General features: G+C 37.1%; 1 protein-coding gene across 7 annotated transcripts in view; it reads left to right on the top strand.

Moving 5' to 3' along the window:
- The window catches only part of Ip6k1 (inositol hexakisphosphate kinase 1), a 58,005-nt gene that overhangs the window by 16,284 nt on the left and 24,364 nt on the right, over nt 1-17,357 (top strand). Inside the window, exon 2 of one of the 7 annotated variants that reach the window (XM_078043194.1) lies at nt 16,964-17,073. The exons of 5 other annotated variants lie outside the window; for them this stretch is intronic. The gene's annotated coding sequence lies outside the window, so the exon portion shown is untranslated. Of the gene's footprint in view, nt 1-15,678; nt 15,749-16,963; nt 17,074-17,357 lie in introns of all 7 variants that reach the window. One more of the 7 variants, XM_078043195.1, reaches the window with a different exon arrangement.

Below are 17,357 nucleotides of genomic sequence, written 5' to 3'. Positions count from 1 at the left end.
CCTTTGGGATTATAGGCGTGTGCCACTGTTCCCAGCAAGAATTCTTTGTTTTTTGGTACAGGGATTTGAGCTCAGGGTCACTCAATCACTGAGCCACATCCCCAGCCCTGTTTTGTATTTTATTTAGAGCCAGGATCTCACTAAGTTGCTTAGCACCTGGCTGTTGCTGAGGCTGGCTTTGAACTCAGGATTCTACTGTCTCCACCTCCTGAGCTACTGAGATTACAGGTGTGTGCCACCACGCCCAGCAATGAATTATTTTTTTATGTTTTTTTTTTGGTGGATTTTAATTTAATATGATTCCTAATTAATTTGGTGACTTTATAATTGCTATTTGGACAAAAAAAATTGGTTTGGTAGTTTATTCTGATACCTGTTTATAAAGACTTGCACTCAGTTGGAGGATGTTGTATGGGTCAGGGCCAAGCAGCACACTAGATATTACAGGTAAGCACAGGATATACATAGGCCATTTTGGTTCACTGTTTCTCCCCCATGCCCTCTCCTGACAGTGCAGCAATAATTAAAGTGAGTTCATTAGCATAGAAAATATGAATACACTGGGCATGCTGGTGTACACCTGTAATCTCAGTGACTTGGAAGGAGGATTTCGAGTTTGAGGTCTGCCTGGGCAAGTTAACAAGATCTTGTCTCAAGGTAAAAATTTAAAAAGGCTAGGACTGTAGCTTAGTAGTAGAGTGCCTCTCAGTTAAATTCCCATACCATACACACTAAATAAATAAATAAATAGAATAGAATTGGATTAAATAACAAGAACTAATAAGAGTGTGGCTTGGTAGTAGAGGGATGTTAGAAGTCCACCCTCTAGAAATTGCTGTAAGTCTACTTTCTAGGATGTTGGAGAAAGCCATTTACAATATTTATCACTGAAAGTACTTTGTCTTGAAACTGCTTGAGTGGGGTATCAGGAAACTGGTGGCTTCTGCACTGTGGGAATCAGAGACTGGCAAGTGGCTGTGTGTCAGGGGAGTTTACTGAGTTGATGGGGGCCTGGTGAGATTAGCATAGTGAAACAAGGTAGAGAAACTTCTTTTACATTATCATCCCTCTAATGTCCTCTATTGACAAGCCTTAACATAAGCTAACAAGGGAAAAATATTTGATGGTTTCATCCCCATTTTTAAAGAAATATTTATTTATTTATTTTTAAAAATATTTATTTATTTTAGTTTTCGGTGGGCACAACATCTTTATTTTTTTAATTTTTATGTGGTGCTGAGGATCGAACCCAATGCCCCGCGCATGCCAGGCGAGTGCATTACCACTTGAGCCACATCCCCAGCCCCGAAAATTTATTTTTTAATTGTAGTTGAATACAATATCTTTACTTACTTATATGTGGTGCTGAGGATTGAACTTGGCCTTGCACATGCTAGGCAAGTGCTCTACTGCTGAGCCACAATCCCAGCCAACTTCATCCCCATTTTTGTTCAGAGCAGTGATGGGTTGAGTTTGGAGGCAATATAGTAATAACTGACAAACTCTATTATTAGAGTTAAATGAACAGCTTAATAATACAATAATAAGCATTTTTCTGGTCAGGCTCCTCTTTTCTTTAATATAGGAATTGACTTAAACTGCCATTCTATTCTAGCCAGGGATAACCTATTCTCTGTTTTTTCCTCATCAGAGTTTAGTTTGTACTGTTCTAAAACTTCATAAAAGTGGAATCATACTGTATGTACTCTTATACATTCGTATGCATTCATATACTTTTGTGTAGTATGCTGCTTTAATTTATTCATGCTATTGAATCAGTGTAATTCTTTTTATTGCTGTATAGCATGTCATTGCATAAGCATTCAGTTTGTTTAAGCTCTTGTTTATGGAATCCAGGCTGTTTCCTGTGTTTGATATATGAGTTAAACTTCTGTGAACTAACTCTTTTCTACAAGTTTTTTTTTTTTAATAATATGTCTACTTCTATAAGAAAGTTTAACACCTTTTTCAAAAAGTTTTATACTCCCACCAATAATATGAAAGTTGTAGCTGTTCTTCATATTCAACAACATTTAGTATATTGTCTGTGTTTTTAATTAAAAAAATTTTGTAGTTGTAGATGGACAGAATGCCTTTATTTTGTTTTAATATTTATTTTTTAGTTTTAGTTGGACACAGTACCTTTATTTATTTATTTTTATGTGATGCTGAGGATCAAACCCAGTGCCTCACACATGCTAGGCAAGTGCTCTGCCACTAACCTATAGCCCCAGTGTTTAACCATTTTGGTAATAGCATAGTAATATATAACTGTAGTTTTAATTGACTACTAATGATGATAAGCATGTTTCCCCATACTTTTTTTTTTTTTTTTTTGGTACCAAGGATTGAACCCAGAAGTATTTTACCACTGAGTCCCATCCTCAGTTCTTTTTCTGGGTGGCGGGGGGGACAGGGTCTTGCTAAATTGCTGAGGCTGGCTTTGAACTAATAATCCTCTTGCCTCAGTCTCCTGAGTTGCTGGGATTACCACCGGTATGCACCACCGTGCTTGACATTCCCAATCTTTTTTTTTAATACTTATTTTTTAGTTATAGGTGGACACAATATCTTTATTTTTATGTGGTGCTGAGGATCAAACCCAGTGCCTCATGCATGGTAGGTGAGCGCTCTGCCTGAGCCACAACCCCAGCCCTCCCAATATTTTTTAATTTTTTGAGAGACTACATCTTGCTAAATTGCCTAGACTGGCCTTGAATTTATGATCCTCCTGCATGAGGCTCCTGAGTTGCAGGAATTACAGGCATGCTGCTACCTTGCTCAACCCCTGAATTTGTATTATTTTTCTTTGTGATATATTTATTTAAATCTTTTGCCCATTTTTTAAAAACCTGATTTTTAAAAAATTAGTACGTTTTAGAAGGTCTTTATGTATTCTGGGTACTGTTGAGTGTTTTGTGATTATTTTCTCTCGGTTCATGGTGGTTTGCCTTTTTATTTATTTATTTATTTATTTATTTTATTTTTTGTTACTGGGAATTGAACCAAGGGACACTCAGCTACTGAGCCATATTCCCGGGCCTTTTTTGTATTTTATTTAGAGACCCTTCTCAGTGAGTTGCTTAGTGCTTTGCCGTTGCTGAGGCTGGCTTTAAACTTGTGATCCTGTCTCAGTCTCCTGAGCTACTGGGATTATAGGCATGCACCATCTTGCCTGGCACTTTTTTTTGTTTTTGTTACATTTTATAAATTTTTTTTAATGATTTTTTTTTAAAAGAGAGAGACAGAGAATTTTAATATTTATTTTTTAGTTATCGGCGGACACAACATCTTTGTTTGTATGTGGTGCTGAGGATCGAACCCGGGCCGCACGCATGCCAGGCGAGTGCGCTACCACTTGAGCCACATCCCCAGCCCTTTGTTACATTTTAAAGATCAGATGTTTCCAATTTTGATGAAATCTGATTTATTAATTTTTTTTTTGTGGTTATGTCTGAAAATCCTTGCCTATCTCTAGATCTTGAAGAATTCTAGTAGGTCTTTAAGTCAGATAATACAAATCATCTGTTTTTACCTAGAAGTTTTATAATTTGAGCTTTTACATTTAGGTCTCTGATCCACCTTAAATTAGTTTTTGTGTGTTGGGTGAGATTGGGATTGCATTCATCTCCTCCACCCCACCCCCACCAATATCTGATTATTCCAGTACCAGCAACACTTGTTGAAAAGACACATTTGTTATCTGTTGCTGTGTAACACATTTGTCCCAAATATAGTAGTTTTAAACAGGAAACATTACTTTTGTTTCTGAGAGTTGGAATTCAGGAACAGTTTAGCTGAGTGGTTCTGGCTCACAGTCTTATAAATTTGCAGTCAAGATGTCTTCTGGGGCTGCAGTCATATGAAGGCTTACCTGGGGCTAGAGGATCTGTTTGTAAGATGACTTGCTCACATAGCTGTTGGCTGGAGGTCTCAGTTTATACCTGTGCCTGCCTCAAACATAAGACTTTGGGTATCCTCATGGCATGTCATTTCTCCTGCAGAACAAATTATTCAAGACGAGTAGGGAATAAGCCATGTTGCTTCCTATGAACTGGTCATACACTTCCTCCCTCCCTCCCTCCCTCCCTTCCTTCCTTCCTTCCTTCCTTCCTTCCCTCCCTCCCTCCCTCCCTCCCCCCTGAACTCTGGGCTCTAGTGATTCTCTTGCCTCTGCCTCCCAAGTATTTAGGAGCAGCTGAGACCATAGGCATGTTCTACCATGCCCTGCTGCTGTATTCTTTTCATTTAAATTGAGTTACTAAGTGTAGCCCATAGTCAAGAAAAAGCGGAGGCTCCACCTTTTGGAAGAAAGAATGTTAAAAAAAAAAAATGACATAGTTTAAAACCACCAAAATTTTCTTTCCCCCACTGGTTTGCTTTGATATTTTTGTCAAAAAAAAGCAGTTGACTGTAAGGCTTGGGATGTGGTAGAGTACTTGCCTAGTGTGTATGAAACCCTGGGTTCAATCCCTAGTACCACAAAATAAAAACTATATATCTTGATCTCAAGTTCAAGGCAAGCCCCCTGTAGTTAAGACAGACAGACCCTCGGTAACTTAGAAATTGACCTGTAGCTGACTCAAATAAAACATAAAAAGAAGTGGGGGTATAGCTCAGTGGTAAAGTGCCCCTGGGTTCAGTCCTCAGTATCAAAAACAAATATATACCCCAAACCGAAAACCAGTTGACTATGTATATGTGGGTCTGTTTCTGAAATCTGTTTTCTTTCATTGATCTATTTACCTATTATTCCAAGATACTAGATTTCTTGATGCTATTATAATTGAACATCTTATTGTGGTAAATACACATAATAAAATTGAGCTTTTTTGAAGGGGTGATACCAGGGATTGAACTCAGAGGCACTCAATTATTGAGCCACATCCCAAGCCCTATTTTGTATTTTATTTGGAGACAGGATCTCACAGAGTTGCTCAGCCTCCCAAGCCACTGGGATCATAGGGGAGCGCCACCATGCCAGGGCAAAATTGAGCCTTTTTTTAATTTTTATTTTTTTTAGTTGTAGATGGACACACAATACCTTTAGTTTATTTGTTTATTTTTATGTGGTGCGGAGGATCAAATCTAGTGCCTCACGAATGCTAGGAAAGCACTCTACTACTGAGCCACAATTCTGGCCTCAAAATTCAGCTTTTTAATCACTTTCCATTATATAATATACAGGCAATAATAAATACATTCAAATGTTGTATAACCATTATGGCTGTTTGAGAACATTTTTATCTAAAATAGACACTCTGTATCCATTATAAAAATGCTCCATTTTCCTTTCCTGTACCTCCTAGTAACCTCTAAATCTACTATGTATTTCTTTGTTTCTTTTTTTTTTTCTTTTTCTTTTTTGGTACTGGGGATCCAACCCAGAAGCACTTGCCCCTGAGTTACATCCCCCGACCTTTTTATTTTTTATTTTGAGACAGGGTCTTGCTAAATTGCTAAGGCTGCTCTTGAACTTGAGATCCTTTTGTTTTGCCCTCCCTAGTTGCTTGGATTATAGGCTTGCCCTACCACACCTGGTTTGTTCTATATATTTAATGAAAGTGAAATTATTAGTGTTTGGCTTATTTTACTTAGGAAAGTGTTTTCCAAGTTCATCTGTGTAATATATATTACTAGAATTTCATTCCTCTCTAACTCAGGTACTAGGGATGGCACCCAAGGTCTGGCACATGTTGTTAGGCAAATGCTCTACTATTGAGCTACATTCCCAGCCCCATTTCTTTTGGATACAGACCTAAAGTAGAATTGTTGAATCATACAGTAAGTCTTTGTTTAGCTTTTTTTGTGTGTGTGATGCTGGGGTTGAATCCAGGTCCTTAAGTATACTAAGCATGCGTTCTACTATCGAGCTACAATCCCTAGCATGTATGCTTAAGCTTTTTGAGTTTTCCGTAGTCATATCTTTTTTCATTCCCACCAGCATTGCACAAGTTTTAATATTTCTCCACATTTTTGCTAACACTTATTTCTGATTTTTATTTTATTTATGTTACATGAGGGTGAAGAGGTTTCTCATAGCTTTGATTTGCGTTTCCCTAATAACTAATGTCATTGAGCATCTTTTACATTTTGTTACCATTGGTGAATCTTCTTTGGGAAAATGTCTGTTCCATTCCTGTGCCCTTCTCACTGAGTTGCTTAGTTTGCCCAGTTTTGAATTGGATTGTTGGGTTTTTTTTGTTTGTTTGTTGTAGAAGTACTTTATATGTTATGAATATTGGCCTGTTATGAAATGTATGGTTTGCATATATTTTCTCTGAACTAAGGATGTATATATAAGGTCCTGTGTTCAGTTCCTAACTCTGAAAAAAAAATTTTTTTTTTTTTTTTTTGTAATGCTGGGGATCAAACCGAGGTCCTTGCACATGCTAAGCAAGTGTTCTACCTCTGAGCCACATCCTGAGTTCTAAAAGTGTTTAATTTTGATGAAGTTCTGTTTATCTGTGTTTTGTTGTCTGTGCTTGTTGGTGTTATGTCCAAGAAGTCATCAACCAAACCAATATCATGAAGCTTTTCCTCTACATTTTCTTCCAAAAGTTTTATATTTTTAGTTCATTTTTAGCTTTTATGTTTATGTTCTTTGAGTTAATTTTTGTATATGATGAGTTATCCAGGTTCCCCAGGACCATTTATTAAAGATTGTCTTTTCCCCATTGAATGTGTTTGGCACCCTTTTCTAAAATCAAATGTTCAGATATGTCAGAGTTCATTTCTGTGCTTTCTATTGTATTCCATTGTTCTTTTATGTATTTATTTATGTTGGCATCCTATTGATTCAGTTACTGTAGCTTTGCAGTGAGGTTTTAAGTTGTAGTTGGATACAATATCTTTAATTAATTTATTTATTTTTACATGATACTGAGGATCGAACCCAGGGCCTCGCATGTGCTAGGCGAGCGCTCTATTACTGAGCCACAACTCCAATCCCCCTGTAATGAGTTTTAAAATTACAAAATGTGATTTCTTCAGCTTAGTTCATTTTTCAAGAGTGTGTGGCTATTTAGGGTTCCTTAAGATTCCATATGAATTTCTGGATGGATTTTTCAATTTCTGTTTAAAAAAATACTGTTGGAATTTTGATATTGTATTTGATCTGTAAATCTCCTTGGGTGGTGTTATCATTTTAACCATTAGAAAATTTATCAACAAGGGATGTTTTTCCAATTATTTAGATCTTCAGTTTTTTATTTAGTTTTTATTTTTTTTAAGAGAGAGAGAGAGAGAGAGAGAGAGAGAGAGAGAGAGAGATAATTTTTAATATTTATTTATTTTTTTTTAGTTCTCGGTGGACACAACATCTTTGTTGGTATGTGGTGCTCAGGATCGAACCCGGGCCGCAGGCATGCCAGGCGAGCATGCTACTGCTTGAGCCACATCCCCAGCCCTTCAGTGTTTTTTTAAAATTTATTTTATTTTTTAAATACACGACAGCAGTGGAATGAATTACAATTCTTATTACATATATAGAGCACAGTTTTTCGTATCTATATAATGTATGTTCATGTCAATTTATGCCTTTATATATGTACTTAGTTTTTTTTGCATTACAATTCTTAATACACATATACCCTAATTTTTCATATCTCTGTTTGTATATAAAGTATGTTGAGGGCTGGGGATGTGGCTCAAGCGGTAGCTTGCTCGCCTGCCACGAGTGCGGCCCGGGTTCGATCCTCAGCACCACATACCAACAAAGATGTTGTGTCCGCCGAGAACTAAAAAATAAATATTAAAAAATTCTCTCTCTCTCTCTCTCTCCTCTCTTACTCTCTAAATAAATAAATAAATAAATAAATAAATAAATAAATAAAGTATGTTGACACCCAATTCAAGTCTTCATATGTGTAACTTTGTATAATGATGTCTATTACACTCCACCATCCTTGCTAATCTCCTGCCTCCTCCCTTTCCCTCCCACCCCTCTTCCCTATCTAGATTAATCTAATCCTCCCATGCTCTCCCTCCTTACCCCACTATGTGTCAACCTCCTTATATTAGAGAAAACATTCAGCATTTGTTTTTTGGGGATTGGATAACTTCACTTAGCATTATCTTCTCCAACGCCATCCATTTACCTACAAATGCCATGATTTTGTTCTTTTTAATTCTGAGTAAAATTCCATTGTGTATATATATGCCACTTTTTTTTTTTTTATCCATTTATCCACTGAAGGACATCTAGGTTGGCTCCACAGTTTAGCTATTGTAAATTGTGCTGCTATAAACATTAATGTGGCCGTATCCCTGTAGTATGCAGTTTTTAAGTCATTTGGAAAAGTCTGAGAGGAATAGCTGGGTCAAATGATGGTTCCATTCCCAGATTTCCAAGGAATCTCCATACTGCTTTCCAAATTGGCTGCACCAATTTGCAGTCCCACCAGCAATGTATGAGTGTACCTTTTTCCCCACATCCTTGCCAACACTTGTTGTTTGTCTTCATAATAGCTCCATTCTGATTGGAGTGAGATGATATCTTAGAGTAGTTTTGATTTGCATTTCTCTGATTGCTAGAGATGATGAGCATTTTTTCATATATTTATTGATTGATTGTATATACTCTTCTGAGAAGTGTCTGTTCAGGTCCTTGGCCCATTTGGTGATTGGGTTATTTGTTTTTTCAGTGTTTAGCTTTTTGAGTTTTTTATATACCCTAGAGATTAGTGCTCTATCTGATGTGTGAGGGATAAAAATTTGCTCCCCGGATGTAGGCTCTCTATTCACCTCACAGATTGTTTCTTTTGCTGAGAGAAAACTTTTTAGTTTGATTCCATCCCATTTATTGATTCTTATTAAGGAAGTAGGGGCCTAATCCCACGGCTTACTTTTTCTTCTATTAGACGCAGAGTAAATTGTTTAATTCCTAGGTCCTTGATCCATTTTGAGTTGAGTTTTGTGCATGGAGAGAGATAGGGGTTTAATTTCATTTTGTTGTATATGGATTTCCAGTTTTGATAGATTTTCATTTTATTCATTTATTTATATGAATCAAACCCAGTGTCTCACGTGCTAGGTGAGTGCTCTATCACTGAGCCATAGCTCCAGCACCCTCTCTTTTATTCTTTTTTTTTTTTTTAAGGGTACTGGGGATTGAACTCAATCACTCAATCACTGAGCCACATCCATAGCCCTATTTTGTATTTTATTAGAGACAGGGTGTCACTGAGTTGCTTAGTGCCTTGCTTTTGCTGAGGCTAGCTTTGAACTTACGATCCTCCTGCTTTACTCAGCCTCCTGAGCTGCTGAGATTATAGGTGTGTCCCACTGTGCCTGGTTCTTTCTTTTATTTTTGAAGGCAACAGAATTCTTTTGATGATTTTTTTTTTCCTTTTAGGACTCTAGATATGTTATCCCACTGCTTTCTGGAGATTTCTGGGGAGAAATTAATTGTTAATTTTATTGAGGAGCTCTGTACATAAGGAACCACTTCTGGGGCTGGGGATGTGGCTCAAGTGGTAGTGCGCTCGCCTGGCATGCGTGCGGCCCGGGTTCGATCCTCAGCACCACATACAAAGATGTTGTGTCCGCTGAAAACTAAAAAAAAAAAAAAAATTCTCTCTCTCTCTCTCTCTTAAAAAAAAAAAAAGGAACCACTTCTGCTTTAAATATATTCTCTGAGTTGAGGTTGTAGCTCAGTCTAAGAGTGCTTGTCTACTATCTGAGAGGCCCTTGGTTCTATCCCCAGGACCATCAAAAACCAAAACAAACAGACAAAAAAAAAAAAAAAACAAACTGTCTGTTTTGGGCTTCCAACAATTTTATACTTTTGAAAAAATTTCTTTCGTGGTGTTGGGAATTGAACCTTGAACCTCATGCATGCTGAGTAAGCACTGTACCACTGAGCTATATTCACAGCCCTATAATATGTTTTTTATTTAATTTTTTTGATTTTTTGGGTAGTGTCTCTGAGTTTATCCTGCTTTGGGTTGATTGGGATTCTTAAATGCATGTTTCATATCTTTCCTCAGATTTGCAAAGTTCTTGAGTATTTTTTCAGATTTTTTTTTTTTTTACTCCTTTCCCTCTTTATTCTCCTCTTGCAATTCCTATAATATGTATATTGGCATGTTTGATAGTGTCTACTTTAGTTAGCTTTGTGTCCCTGTGACCAAAATAACTATCTATTAGAGCAGGAAAAGTTTATTTTGGCTCACAGTATCAGCTGTCTCAGTTCATAGATAGCCAATTTCATTGTTCTGGGCCCAAGGTAAGGCAGAACATCATGGGGAAAAGGCAGGATGGATAGAAGCTGTTCCCCTTGTGGCAAAAAGGAAAGAGAGATTGAGGGGGAAGGGGGAATAGGCCACAGAGAATATGCACCCTTCTGGGGCATACCCCCAATGACCCACCTCCAGTAGCCGTGCTCCACTTGCTTTAGTTACCACACAGTCTCTTCAAACTGGGATGGACTAATTAAGTTACAACTCTCAAAATTGAATAATTTCACCTCTGAACATTCCTGTATCAGCTCAGGAGATTTGGGGAGACTTCTCATATTCAAGCCATAACAGTGCCCTATAGGTCCTTCAGATTCTGTTTATTTGCCTCTCAGGAAGCAAGTGATATTTATGTTGTAGGTTTGATGATCTTTTGCTTTACCTGTTTACATCTAGTATTGAATCCCTTTAATGAGTTTTTCATTTCAGTTATTTTACATTTCTGTTCCAGAATTTACTTGATTCCTCTTTTGTAAATTTTTTTTTAGAGAGAGAGAGAGAGAATTTTAATATTTATTTTTAGTTTTTCAGCGGACACAACATCTTTGTTTGTATGTGGTGCCGAGGATGGAACCTGGGCCGCACGCATGCCAGGTGAGCGCGCTACCACTTGAGCCACATCCTCAGCCCTTTTGTAAATTTTCTAAAAAATATTTTTTAGTTGTTAATGGACCTTTATTTTATTTATTTATATGTGATGCTGAGAATCGAACCCAGAGCCTCACACATGTAGGCAAATGCTCTACCACTGCACTACAACTCCAGCCCATGTAAATGTTTTTTTTTTTTAATTTATTTTTTAGTTATCGGCGGACACAACATCTTTGTTTGTATGTGATGCTGAGGATCAAACCCGGGCTGCACACATGCCAGGAGAGCGCGCTACTGCTTGAGCCACATCCCCAGCCCCTGTAAATTTTTTTTTTTAATAGTCTATTTTTTTTAATTTTAATTTTTTTATTTTTATTTTTTTTAAAGAGAGTGAGAGAGGAGAGAGAGAGAGAGAGAGAGAGAGAATTTTTAATATTTATTTTTTAGTTCTCGGCGGACACAACATGTTTGTTGGTATGTGGTGCTGAGGATCGAACCCGAGCCCGAGCGCGCTACCGCTTGAGCCACATCCCCAGCCCATGTAAATTTTTTTTAATATTTATTTTTTAGTTTAGTTGGACACAATACATTTATTTATTTATTTGGTGCTGAGGATCGAACATGCTAGGCAAGCACTCTACTGCTGAGCCACAATCCCAGCCCCCTCTCTTTTGTAATTTTTATGTCTTTATTGATGTTCTCATTTTGTTCATACACCCTTTTCCTCATTTCTTATAGTTCTTTTTTCATGACTTTCTTTAGCTCATTGATGTTTAAAGCAGTTGATTTAATATCTTTGACTAATAATTCCAATGACTGTGCTTCCTTAAGGATTTCTTCTTTTTCTTTATTTCTTTCTCCTCCTCTTGGCTAAATGCTTTTCTCTTAAATCTGCAAGCCAGCTATGCATGTGGCGTACACCTGCAATCCCAGTGATTTATCAGGCAGGAGGATCACAAATTTGAGGTCAGTCTGGGCACTTTGACCCTGTCTCAAAAAATAAATAAGTAAAAGGACACTCAGTGGTAGAGTGTCTATGGATTCAATTCCCAGCCCAAGATGGAAGGAGTTGTGTCGTGAGGGAAAAGTCCCCAATAGAAAGGTGTGTGCAACCTGTTTCCCATTCCTCTTAGAGTTTGTTTATCTTGGTCCTGTCAGTTTTCTTCCATTGGGCTCAGCTTTTCTTTTAGTTGAGCTACTGTAGAAAAAAGGTGAAGAAAAGAAATCAGTGTTTATCTGTTAAGCCAGAACCTAGACTGTGAGGGCAGGTCATTTGTGATATCTTTTTTTTTTTTTTTTTTTTCAGTTGTGCCTAAGCTTTTGTCTGCACCTGGCTAGGTACAAGAAATGAGTTCAGAAAGTACCCCAGTCTATATGACAGCAGTTAAATAGTTTTAAGTATTCTGTGATTTTGTGTTTATTTTGTAACTATTTATCCTGTCCTTCTACATGTGTGCTTTCTAGATTTGACCATACTTAGATTCCAGACTTGGCTGATTCAGGTATGGCTCATTTTTACTGACTAGTCACAGCACAGGTTTTCCTGTGGCTGCTTGTTAAAGTATACTTGTAAACAGAATATTTCAGGTGAGAAGGATGGGCACCTTTGTTTCTCCTTTCTTTTGGTTCTTTCATTTTGATTTTCCCTGTATCACTTTAGACCTCTTCTATTTCTGCTTTTTAAGACAGGGTCTCACTAAGTTGCCCAGGCTGGTCTTGCACTCTTGGGCTTAAGCCTTCCTCTTGCCTCAGTCTCCTGAGAAGCTAGTACTACAGGTGCATGTCACTGTACCCATCCTCCTTTCCTGAAATTCTGTCCTTGAATACCTTCTCCCTGACTTTGAAACACAGTTGAAACAGCTGTTTTTGAAAAGATCTTTACTAAACAATATATCTCAGGAAACACAATTTTCTAATCTTTAGAAATCCAATAAAATAAAATCAGGAACAAGAGTCACTGGACTCTAGATTCCTTGCTTCACCTAAGTTAATGCCATTCTGGCTGTTCCTTGATAGGCTGGCACATTTCAGAGTTTCTTTTCCTCCTTGCTCCCTATTCATCCTGGTGGCTTCAGGATGTTGTTCATTAGCTCCTGGGATAGGACTTGGGAATGTTAAACAATCCTCTAATCCTAGTGATTTGGGAGGTTGACCAGGGGGATTGTGAGTTCAAAGCCAGTCTCAGCAACTTAATGAGGCTTTGTCTCAAAACATAAAAGGCAGGGCTGGTGTTGTGGCTCAGCGGAAGAGTGCTCGCCTAGCATGTGCAAGGCCCTGGGTTTGATCCTCAGCACCACATAAAAATAAATAAATAAAATAAAGGTATTGACAACTCAACTAAAATATAAATATTTTTAAAAATTGGGGAAATCCCTTAGAAATACATATTTTTAAAAAAAATCATAAAAAGGGATAGGCTCAGTGGTTAAGTGCCCCTGGGTTAAATCCCAAGTATCAAAACCAAAACCAAAAATAATCCTTCATCTCTTATCTGGGAACAAATGGTAAAATAATTTCCATTAAATCTTTTCTCTTTCTTGTTTCAAATTTCCCAGATTGTGCCAGGCTTCTATACATTCTTCTGGTATCTTGGTAAGGGATGTGCCAGTCCCTGGGAGATTGGAAGGGCAAGCTCACATTGGCAGTCTTAGGTCAGGGACAGTTCCTACATTATCCTCCTCCTCAAAGGAGAGGTCTGTGAGTATCCATTGGACATGGACCATGAGGTTGGGGGAAGGAGGACTGCCTTCTCATCCTCATAACGTGTGTGTGTGTGTGTGTGTGTGTGTGTGTGTTTTGGGGGGATTACTGAGAATTTAATCCAGGGCACTTTACCACTGAGCCACATCCCCAGCCCTTTATGTTTTTCATTTTGAAACAAGGTCTCATTAAGTTGCTGAGGCTGGCCTTGAAGTTGAACCCCTCCTGCCTCAGCCTCCTAAATCGCTGGGATTATAGGCCTGCACCACTGTGCCTGGCAAGAATAACTTTTATATCAGTATCTACAGTCTTATATGCAAAAGACAAGAATGGACTTCAATTTAAGAAAGTATTAGGGCTGGGGTTGTGTCTCAGCAGTAGAGCGCTAGCCTAGCATCTGCAAGACCCTGGGTTCAATCCTTAGCACCACATAAAAATAAGTAAATAAAATAAACAATAGTCCATCCAACTACAACTAAAAAAGAAATATATATATATATATATATATTTTTTTTTTTTTTTTTTTTTGTAGAGCTGAAAAATACCATACCAGGTATGATGATACACTGGCTGGCATTACAGGTTCAGGAGTGAACACTCAAAATAAACTTAAGTTATGACTGAAAAATTGTGAACACTAAATAGTATAATGTAAATGTAATTAGCAACTCAAAGAGGGAGGAACAGAAAAATATTTGAAGGAATAATGACTAAAAATATTCCAAACTTTTTTTTTTAAATTTAACTTATTTTTTTTTTTTTTATTAGCTACACATGACATTACAATGATCTTGGGAATTCATACATTTGAATCCTTGGGGTATAATTTCTCATTTTTCTAATTGTACAAATTGCAGAATCACACTGGTCATAGAGTCACCTATATACATACACAATCATAATGTCTATTCTATTCTGCCTTTCCTATCCCCCCATTTATTAAAAATTTATTTATTAAAAATTTTAATAAATTAATATTTATTTTAAAAAATAAATATTAAAAAAAGCATTAGATTAATAAGTTCCCTTGGTTATATGCTTTTGAGAGCATACATACTTTCAGGTTTGTTTTTGTCTGTGAATTTTTCTGACCGTATCACTACTTATTTATTCTGAAATTAATTAGAATTAATCCTCATAAAATCAGGAGCTGTACAGCTGAAACTGTGTGTGTGTGTGTGTGTGTGTGTGTGTATGTGTATTTCTGTCAGTGACTTAATAATTCTTTGTGGGGTGGGGTTTTTTTTGTTTGTTTGTTTTTTGCTACCAGGCATTGAACCCAGGGGTGCTTAATCTCACTGAGTCACATCTCTAGCCCTTTATTTATATTTTATATAGAGATAGGGTCTCCGATAACTTGCTTTAGGGCTTCACTAAGTTGCTGAGGCTGGCTTTGAACTTTCAATCCTCCTGCCTCAGCCTCCCAAGCTGCTGGGATTAAAGCCTGATCACTGTGCCTGGCCTATTGTGTTCTTTCAGTTAGAATAATTTTGCTGTTTTTCCCTTGGATTGTATTGTATCAAACAGTAAAAAGCAAACCTAAGACCAAAAATCCCAAATACTGTTGTCATAATTTTATTTAGCATGAAGTGCCTGTAATTTCAGTATTTGGAAGCTGAGGCAGGAGGATTGCCAGTTCCAGACCAGCCTGAGCAACCCAAATTGCTTTTATTTATTTATCTATTTATTTTTTATTTTTATTTTTATTTTTTGGTGATGCTGGGGATTGAACCCAGGGCCTTGTGCATGCAAGGCAAGCACTCTACCAACTGAGCTGTATCTCCAGCCCACATTTCAAATTTCATTATTTTTTAAAGAACATGATACTTGCCAGGTGTGGTGGCACACACCTGTAATCCCAGAGGCTTTGGAGGCTGAGGCAGGAGGATGGAGAGTTCAAAGCCAGCCTCAGCAAAATCAAGAGGCCAAGCAACTCAGTGAGACCTTGTCTCTAAGTAAAATACAAAATAGAGCTGGGATGTGACTCAGTGGTCAAGTGCCCTGGGTTCAATCCCTGGTACCATTAAAAAAAAAAAAAAAAAAAGTACATGATACTTTTAGTACTTAAGTGGATGTATTTATTTATTTATTATTATTTTTTTTTTTTTGAGAGAGAGGGAAAGAGAGAATTTTAATATTTATTTTTTAGTTCTTGGCGGAGACAACATCTTTGTTTGTATGTGGTGCTGAGGATCGAACCCGGGCCGAACGAATGCCAGGCAAGTGCGCTACCGCTTGAGCCACATCCCCAGCCCCATGTGGATGTATTTAGTTTAATTAGTTTTTGTTGTTCTTGGCAGTCCTAGGTATCAAATCCAGGGCTTTGTGCATGCTATACAAGCATTCTACCACTGAAATATACCCCCGGCCCTGATATATTTAGAAAGATAATAGAAATACTGGATTTATAGACCAATTTTTTAATGAGATTTTGAGGAAATTTTCAAAAATTTTCATATTGTGAAATATGAAGGTATTAAGAAAGCTTCACTTACTAAAAAGATTGCTTATCAAACCCAGGTGAGACTATAAAAATATGTTGGCCAAAGAATTTAGAATTTTGACCAAGCTTCTTAGAGTGCTTGCCTTTTGAGTCTGTCTGTACCTGCTTGACTAAAGAATGTGGTGACTAGATATTGTCTTAGAATTGCTGTGGGGACAGTACTTTCGTAGTTTAATAGTGTTGACTTTGTTCACTACCATATCTGATAGCAGTCACATTCTTTGCCAAGACTTTTTCTTGCCACTTTATGGGCTTGCTGTATTGTTGAGTTAAAACATAAACCAAAAAAATTTCTTATATTATATCTCCTAAATTAGGTTCAACATGTTCTTTGATCTGGTTCATTGTTTGTAGTTGAGACTGTTTGTCTCCCTGATTTCTTGCAGCCTTGTTTCTCTTTTATATCATTGAAAAAAAGAACTCTTCTTTATGGTTTCTTTTTTCTTCCAAATTTTGTTTAGGTTTTTGTTGTTGTTGCTTTTCTTATCTAGGTATATTTAATCTTATTTTTATTTTATATGTCAAATCTTTTTTAGAGTCAAAAAAGAATTTTATGTTCCCTTTATTTGCTGATTTGAAATTTTGTGGCCAACATCCTTTGTTCTTTGTAAAGCCACATTACCTCTTTGTTCTAGCTTTGGTAGGCCTAGATTAGAAGTTTATAAACATTTTTGGTTTATAACCCTAAAAATTAAAAAAAGGGGGAGGCCTTGTTCCTTCATGAACATTTTTCCTGTTACATATTTGTCCTACTCTCTCTGTATATCTGTTTTGTACTTCATAAATATACATATATTCATTTATTCAGCCATATTTATTGTGTGCCTGTACTGTACCAGGTACTGTTCTTTTTTTTTTTTTTTTTTTTTTTTTAAAGAGAGAGTGAGAGAGGAGGGAGAAAGAGAGAGAATTTTTAATATTTATTTTTTAGTTCTCGGCGGACACAACATCTTTGTTGGTATGTGGTGCTGAGGATCCAACCCGGGCCGCACGCATGCCAGGCGAGCGCGCTACCGCTTGAGCCACATCCCCAGCCCCCAGGTACTGTTCTTGTCACTTAAAATAATATATAGTGAACAAAATAGACAAGGACCCTTACCTTCATGGAGCTGACATCATAATAATAAATAGTGGACATCAACAGTAACTAATGTGTATCATGTCCAAAGTATACTGAAGAAAATTAAAGAGTGGTGCTTGAGATCAAGTGAAGAGTTATAACAATTTCTTCTTACCTCTCACGGGACTGTGATGGTATTCATAGCACACATTGGAAGCTTGGTAGTAGTGTTCTTTCCCTGTTGTTTGCTGTTTGTTGACACCAC

The sequence above is a fragment of the Ictidomys tridecemlineatus genome, chromosome 3, assembly GCF_052094955.1.
Source record: "Ictidomys tridecemlineatus isolate mIctTri1 chromosome 3, mIctTri1.hap1, whole genome shotgun sequence".
Taxonomy (NCBI): domain Eukaryota; kingdom Metazoa; phylum Chordata; class Mammalia; order Rodentia; family Sciuridae; genus Ictidomys; species Ictidomys tridecemlineatus.
Note: the sequence above shows the minus strand (reverse complement) of the source record. Positions and strands in the feature narration are given on the sequence as shown.